Below are 7,208 nucleotides of genomic sequence, written 5' to 3'. Positions count from 1 at the left end.
ACAAATTGATGTTTCTCTCCCCCACTTCATATATATAAATTAGAAAATTGATATTAGTAAATAAGAACATAAAAGTCACCCATAATCTTATTACCAGAAGTAATCACTATTTGCCTTTTGACATAGTCTTTTCCTTATTTATGTTCATATATCTTTGTATATGTGAATATTTTAAAGTAAGAATTATGATCATATATACTATTTGGTGACTTGCCTTTCCCACTCAAAAATATATCATTTTCATAATGAGAAATACATCTCTCTAGCTCACTTTAGTTATTTTATAGCAAATACTGTAATAGATAAACTACCATTTCTTGAATCAGTCCACCGTTTTGATTGTTTTGGTTGTCCCTGACCTCATTAACGCTATATACAGTGATGATTAGAAACAATTGCCGGAAAGGAGTCCTGGTCATATGAATAAGGAGGTGCTGGGAAAGCATTGCAAAAAACTCTTGAGTGTTTCTAAAATTCATGTGCATTCGTGTCCTAAGTCTGCTGTAACAAGTCACCACAAACTGGGTGGTTTCAACTAACAGCAGTTTATTCTCTCACAGTTCTAGAGAGTAGAAGTGCGAGGTTGAGGTGCTGACTAGACCATGCTCCCTCTGATGGCTCCATGGAAGGACCCTTGCCTGTCTCCTCACTTCCAGTGGTTGCTGACAATCCTTGACTGGCAGCTCACCACTCCAATTTCTGCCTGTCTCTACGTGGCATTCTCCCTGGGTGACTCTTCATACGGCATTTTCCTTTCTGTGTCCAAATTTCCTCCTAAAAAGAATACCAGTCATTAGATTTAGGGCCCACCCTAGTCCAGTATGACCTCATCATCTTAAATTGATTACATCCGCAAAGACTACTTCCAAATAAGGTCACAGTCACAGATACCAGGGGTTAGGACTTCAGTATATTTGGAAGAATGAGGGGGAACACAAGCCACAAAACCTGAGAAGTTTGACATAAGTGAGTGCTCTGGTCATCACCAGGACACCAAAGTCCAGACAAGGACATCTGAGTGCATTACAGCTGAGAAATGCCCCACTCAGGATAGCTCCTAAACTGGGCCAGGGCTGAGTCTACAGGAGGCAAAATCAGTGGGCTGGCCTGTGGGGAAGTGAGAACAAGGGAACTAGGGCTGGGGCTGACCCAACTACCCTATGTACTCATCCTTTGTGCACATGCAAATCCTATTCATTCTGTAAAGTCTAGTCCCATAACCTTGTACCTTAAAAGCCACCTAACACCGTTCTCTTTCTTGAAATTTCTGTGCTTTATTTCCATTCATCCTACATCATTTAAATATTTTATTACAACCTGTCTTGTCATATTTTCAGTTGTTTTATCTCTTAAGTAAGCCTGCAAGAAGCTTGAGCTTAGATGCTGCCCCTAATATTCCTTTCTCTCCTGTGATGGTACTCACCACAGTGCTGGGCACAGGGGAAAAATCTGTTGTTCATAAAATACTTTAAAGAAAATAATGTATTTGACCTGATAAGAAGGTGACATAAGCCCCAGCATAAGAGGCAGAGCTGGTGACAGGCATGTGGAGTCCTCACACTTGAACTTAGAAAAAGTCCAGGTTGGCCCTCACTCATACCCATCCTCGGTCCACTGCCACTCTGCATTTGCTCCCTGCATGTCACTGTTGTCTGACACGGCCCCGAGCAGGATTTCAATCACATACTTCCCAGTTTTATGTAGAAGCTGGATTCAGAAAATGCAAAGGGTTGCTTTGAGAACTAGCATCTTGTCATCCACTCAGGGCCTGTGATTTTTGCACTCATGCAGCATGTAGGAGGAAAGCCCTGTGCACTCCAGATACATCTCCCAAGTACGCCAATATGCCTCCCCTTGATCCTGGCTTTCCTGTGAACAAACAGGCCAGTGAGACGCAGAGTCTTGAACTCAGCCCAGACTGCTAGCTGAGACCCGCCTAAACTAATTCACAGTCACCACCCGACTCCCTGCCTATACCTTTCAGCTAACAAGGGCTTAGCTCACTGCACTTCATTGAGCTAAATTGCTTTTCTAACAGCAATTATAAAAGTGCTAATAAAAAGCTGAAGGTTTAGAGAATCAATGTACTTCTTCTTTGAAATCATATCGAATTTTTCTCATTAAATTTTAATGTGCCACAAATGAAGAAATTGCTTCCTTTCAGAGCAGTAAGATACATTTTTGCACATTCTATAGCTTCTTCTAAGAAACAGCACTTTCATCTTTCTATTGAATGGACACAGAGAAGAAAATCATATAATGAATAGTAAGAGGGAACACTTTGCTATAGGTGGCATTTATGATTAAAAAGACACAATCTATATAATAAAAGGCTGAGTGACCGTTACAGCATAACAACCAGTCGCTTAATGAGCACTGACCACCGGGGGGCAGGTGCTCAATGCAGGAGCTGCCCCTGGTGGTCAGTGTGCTCCCACAGGGGGAGCACTGCTCAGCCAGAAGCCAGGCTCATGGCTGGCGAGCACAGCGGCGGTGGCAGAAGCCACCTCCATGGCAGCACTAAGGAGCAGCGAGCAGGCAGATGGTAAGGAGCAGCGAGCAGGCGGGTGGTAAGGAGCAAGGGCTCCTGGACTGCAAGAGGGCACAAGCCAGGCTGAGGGACCCTCCCTCTACAGTGCATGAATTCTGCGCACCAGGCCACTAGGTCACTATAATTAAGTAAACATTGGAGGGGAAATCATCAATAAGGCCAATTTTCCTATAAACACACACATACATTGATCCCAATCTACACTAATAAAAAAGAAACATGCAAATTAACTATCACTCCGTCACTCCGCCACTCCGCTACACCCACTAGCCAATCAGAGTGACTATGCAAATTAACCCAACGAAGATGGCACTTAATTTGCATACACAGGCATGGAGCAAAGACTGCAGATGACTGAAGATGGCGGCGGCCACAGAGCTGGAGTGAGCAGGAGGCTTGGGTTGCTCCCGGCGATGGAGGAAGCCAAGCTTCCAGCCTGCCCTGCACTCCGCTCAAGGGCTTCATAAATATTGGCAACCCAGGCTTCCAGCCAGCCATGGCCTCCACTTGAGGAGCTGGGAAAAAAAAAAGAGGGGCTGGGAGCAGCCAGAGTGGAGAAGCCAAGCCTTGCTGCTGTGGCCGGACCAAAGACCTGGGTCCTGGGTGCCGGAGGAAAACTGGCGCCGGCAGCCAGGGGAAGGAAGGCCTATTGCATGAATCTTTGTGCAACGGGCCACTAGTAATCCTATACAATTAATAGACCAACTGTAGAATATGAGCATGAATCTATGAGTTTTCATTTCATTGTAACTGAAGTCCTTAGCTCTCCTGCCTCTGATTTTAGGATTTGTTGTTCACATCACATGTGGAATGGATCCCTATTTAATATCTGTGAACATACCACATATTTTGTCAGTTAGGGTTGTTCTTGTGCAATAAACATGACAAACTTAGAGAAGCCTACTAGATATAACATTTATCTGCAATTAATAATGTATGCTGTAAATAATGGTTCTACTTGGAAGCTGTTGCCAGATCAAGTGATTGGGCACTCTGTGAGGTGATAATAGACTTAGAAAAGAAATTGATTAATAGACAACTGAGCCACATTGGTTGGAGTGTCATCCCCTGTGCCAAAAGATTATAAATTTGACTCCTGGTCAGGGCACATACCCAGGTTGTGGGTTTAATCCACACAGTAGGGGCATGTATGGGAGGCAACCAATCGATGTTCCTCTCACACATCAATATTTCTCTATCTATCTATCTATCTATCTATCTATCTATCTATCTATCTATCTCTTATTCTCTCTCTAAAATCAATAGAAAACATATCTTCAGGTGAGAATAAAAATAAAGTAAAAGAAGTACTTCAGTCAGACTTCAGTAATTTAGTCCAAGAATGTAGATTTCTGATGATCTCGTGTAATATTACATTTAAGCTCAAAGAATTTAAGGCCACAGTTTCACTCCTGAGCTATTTAGAATAACCCTGATAACAATAATCCAATATTTATGGAGCCCTTACTATGTGACATGCCCTGTGTGAAGAGCTCATCATTTACACCTCACAACAACCTATGAAATACATGTTCATGTCATAACTGAGCTTAGCAAGGTTAAATAAGCCATCCAAAATGACATAACTAACTGGTAAATGGCAGAGCCTAGATTTAAAGGAAAGTATGAGACTCGTGAACCTAAGTAATTGACTGCTAAGCACCACTGCTTTTTTCTCCCAAATAAAAATCGCAGCTGTACAAAACTTTGCTTACATATGCAGAAGCTTCACAGATCCTGATTTACTAACTTCCGCCATAGAAGAATGGTCAGTTAACCCATCAGTTTCCATAAATAACAGCAGTACCACCAAGGTTTTGAGTAGAGCCAAATAGCAGATAATATGAAACTGAGGGTTCTACTGGGGTCTATGGTAGGTCGTCTCTAAAAACAGCCGCCATCAATTCCTTTCTTACTTGTGAATATGTGCTACCCCAGGTTGAGAGGTAGAGTTGATTTCACCTCCCTTGTAAAGAGCCCTTCCTTGTAATTGGGTACCAATGGGATGCAGTGGAAGTGACCTTCACAGCCCTGGCCTTCAGAGGACAGGCACCTTCCATCTACATCACCTGGAATATAGTCATCATGTTATGAGAAAGCCAGGTCCCCGAGAGAAGCCACAGGGGAAGAAGCAAGCACCGATGAGCAGTCCACAACCAGTACCCATGGGCACTCATGTGAGGGACCCACCTTGAGAGTCCAGCCCCGGAGGGCCCTGAGAGGACTCCAGTGCTGGTCAAGGGCATGTGTAGAGAAAGAGAAACCCAGTGGGGCCCAGACAACATAGTCTTGAAAACTAATTAAATGGCTGTTGTTTTAAGCCACTGGATATGTTTATTTTGCATTAAAAGATAACTGAGAGCGGAACCAGAGCAGGGACTCAGTTGTGACTGCTGCCCCTGGCCCCTCCAAGGATCGCGTGGCTGCTGAAGGACCGTCTGGAGGTGGGTGGTCGCGGGTCTTACTCCCACCCTCCCACCCCCTCGTGCTCCTCCAGAATCACGTCTACAGTCCCTGCCACTTCCTCCTCCTTCTCCTTTTCGGCCAGTGACATGATCGGAAACCCCCTCCCAAGTCCTCAACTTTGAAGAAATCTACTATAAGGAGATCGAGGTGGAAGAGGTTGTTGGAAGAGGAGCCTTTGGAGTAGTTTGCTAAGCTAAGTGGAGAGCAAAAAATGTTCCTATTAAACAAGTAGAAAGTGAGTCTGAGAGGCAAGCTTTTATTGTAGAGCTTCGGCAGTTATCCCGTGTGCACCATCCAAATATTGTAAAGCGATATGGAGCCTGTTTGAATCCAGCGTGTCTTGTGCTGGAATATGCTGAAGGGGGCTCTTTATATCATGTGCCACCTGATGCTGAACCATTGCCATACTACACTGCTGCCCATGCTGTGAGCTGGTGGTTACAGTCTTCCCAAGGAGTGGCTTATCTTCACAGCATGCAGCCCAAAGCTCTCATTCACAGGGACCTGAACCCACCAAACCGTCTGCTGGTCGCAGGGGGGACAGTTTTAAAAATCTGTGATCTGGGTACAGCCTGTGACATTCAGACACACATGACCATTAACAAGGTGAGTGCTGCCTGGATGGCACCTGAAGTCTTTGAAGGTAGCAATTATAGTGAAAAATGGTATTCCACAGCTGGGGTATTACCCTTTGGGAAGTGATAGCATGTGGGAAACTGATGAGATTGGTAGCCCAGCTTTCCGTATCATGTGGGCTGTTCCTAATGGTACTCAACCACCACTGATCAAAAATTCACCTAAGCCCGTTGAGAGCCTGATGATCGCTGTTGGTCTAAGATCCTTCTCTATGCTCTTCAATGGAGGAGATCGTGAAAATAATGGCTCGCTTCATGCGGTACTTTGCAGGAGCGGATGAGCCCCTGCAGTACCCCTGTCTGTACTCAGATGAGGGACAGAGCACCTCGGCCACCAGTACAGGCTCATTCACAGATATTGCTTCTACAAATACCAGTAATAAAAGTGACACTAATATGGAGCAAGTTCCTTCCACAAATGATACTATTAAACGCTTAGAATCAAAATTGTTGAAAAATCAGGCAAAGCAACAGAGTGAACCTGGCTGTTTAGCTTCCATGGGAACAGTGTAGAGAGCTTGTCCCCAACCTCCGAGGGCAAGAGGATGAGTGCTGACATGTCTGAAATAGAAGCCAGGGTTGCTGCAACCACAACCTGTCCAAAGCCTAAAGGGGGCCATCAGAAAACTGCTTCATCTGTCAACATTCTGGATATCCCTGAGATCATCCTCTCAGGCAACGGACAGCCAAGACGTCGATCCACCCAAGACTTGATGGTTGCTGGAACAGAACCTCGTCAGGTGAGCAGTAAGTCATCCAGTCCTAGCATCAGAATGATCACTACTACCTCAGGACCAACCGCAGAAAAGTCAGCTCGAAGTCACCCATGGGCTCCTGATGATTCCTCAGATACCAAGGGATCAGATAACTCCGTCCGAATGGCTTATCTTACCCTGGGCCACTAGCCTCTAGCACCATGCCCAAACGCCAAAGAATCTATGGCAGTGTTTGAACAGCATTGTAAAATGGCACAAGAATATATGAAATTTCAAACAGAAATTGCATTATTATTACAGAGAAAGCAAGAACTAGTTGCAGAACTGGACCAGGAAGAAAAGGACCAGCAAAATGCATCTCGTCTGGTACAGGAACATGAAAAGCTTTTAGATGAAAACAAAAGCCTTTCTACTTACTACCAGCAATGCCATAAACAATGAGAGGTCATCAGAAGTCAGCAGCAAAAACAACAAGACACTTTATGATTCTCTAGGACCGTTACATTTTAAAATATGCAAGGAAAGACTTTTTTTTTTTTAAGAAAGAAAACTTTTATAATGACAATATGTGTTAGCTTTTTGGTGTGTTCTGAATGCCAATTGCCTATATTTGCTGCATTTGTTTCATCATTTATTTTCCTTTTCTCATGGTGGACATGCAATTCAACTGTCTCCTTGAGTAACATGGGGCCCTCTGTGACTTGAATAAGCAGCAGTTCTCAATTAACTTCAAAACAGATGTGTGAGTCGTGGCTGTATGTGCATGCTCTTTGTGTGAAGGCTAGCGTAACAAAACCAGGTGTTATCAAACTAACTACAAACCCCCCCTTTTTTTTGAGG

The 7,208-nt window shown here is 44.1% G+C and overlaps 1 pseudogene across 1 annotated transcript; it reads left to right on the top strand.

The window, feature by feature from the left end:
• Window positions 1-5,103: 5,103 nt before the first annotated feature.
• LOC308522927 (mitogen-activated protein kinase kinase kinase 7-like) lies at window positions 5,104-6,854 on the top strand (annotated as a pseudogene). The gene has a single exon. The product of its transcript is annotated as a mitogen-activated protein kinase kinase kinase 7-like (transcript).
• The last annotated feature ends 354 nt before the right edge of the window (window positions 6,855-7,208 follow it).

This window comes from Myotis nattereri, assembly GCF_964212035.1.
Source record: "Myotis nattereri genome assembly, chromosome: 8".
NCBI lineage: Eukaryota > Metazoa > Chordata > Mammalia > Chiroptera > Vespertilionidae > Myotis > Myotis nattereri.
The sequence above is the reverse complement of the archived record's forward strand: the minus strand, read 5'-3'. Positions and strand labels throughout refer to the sequence as shown.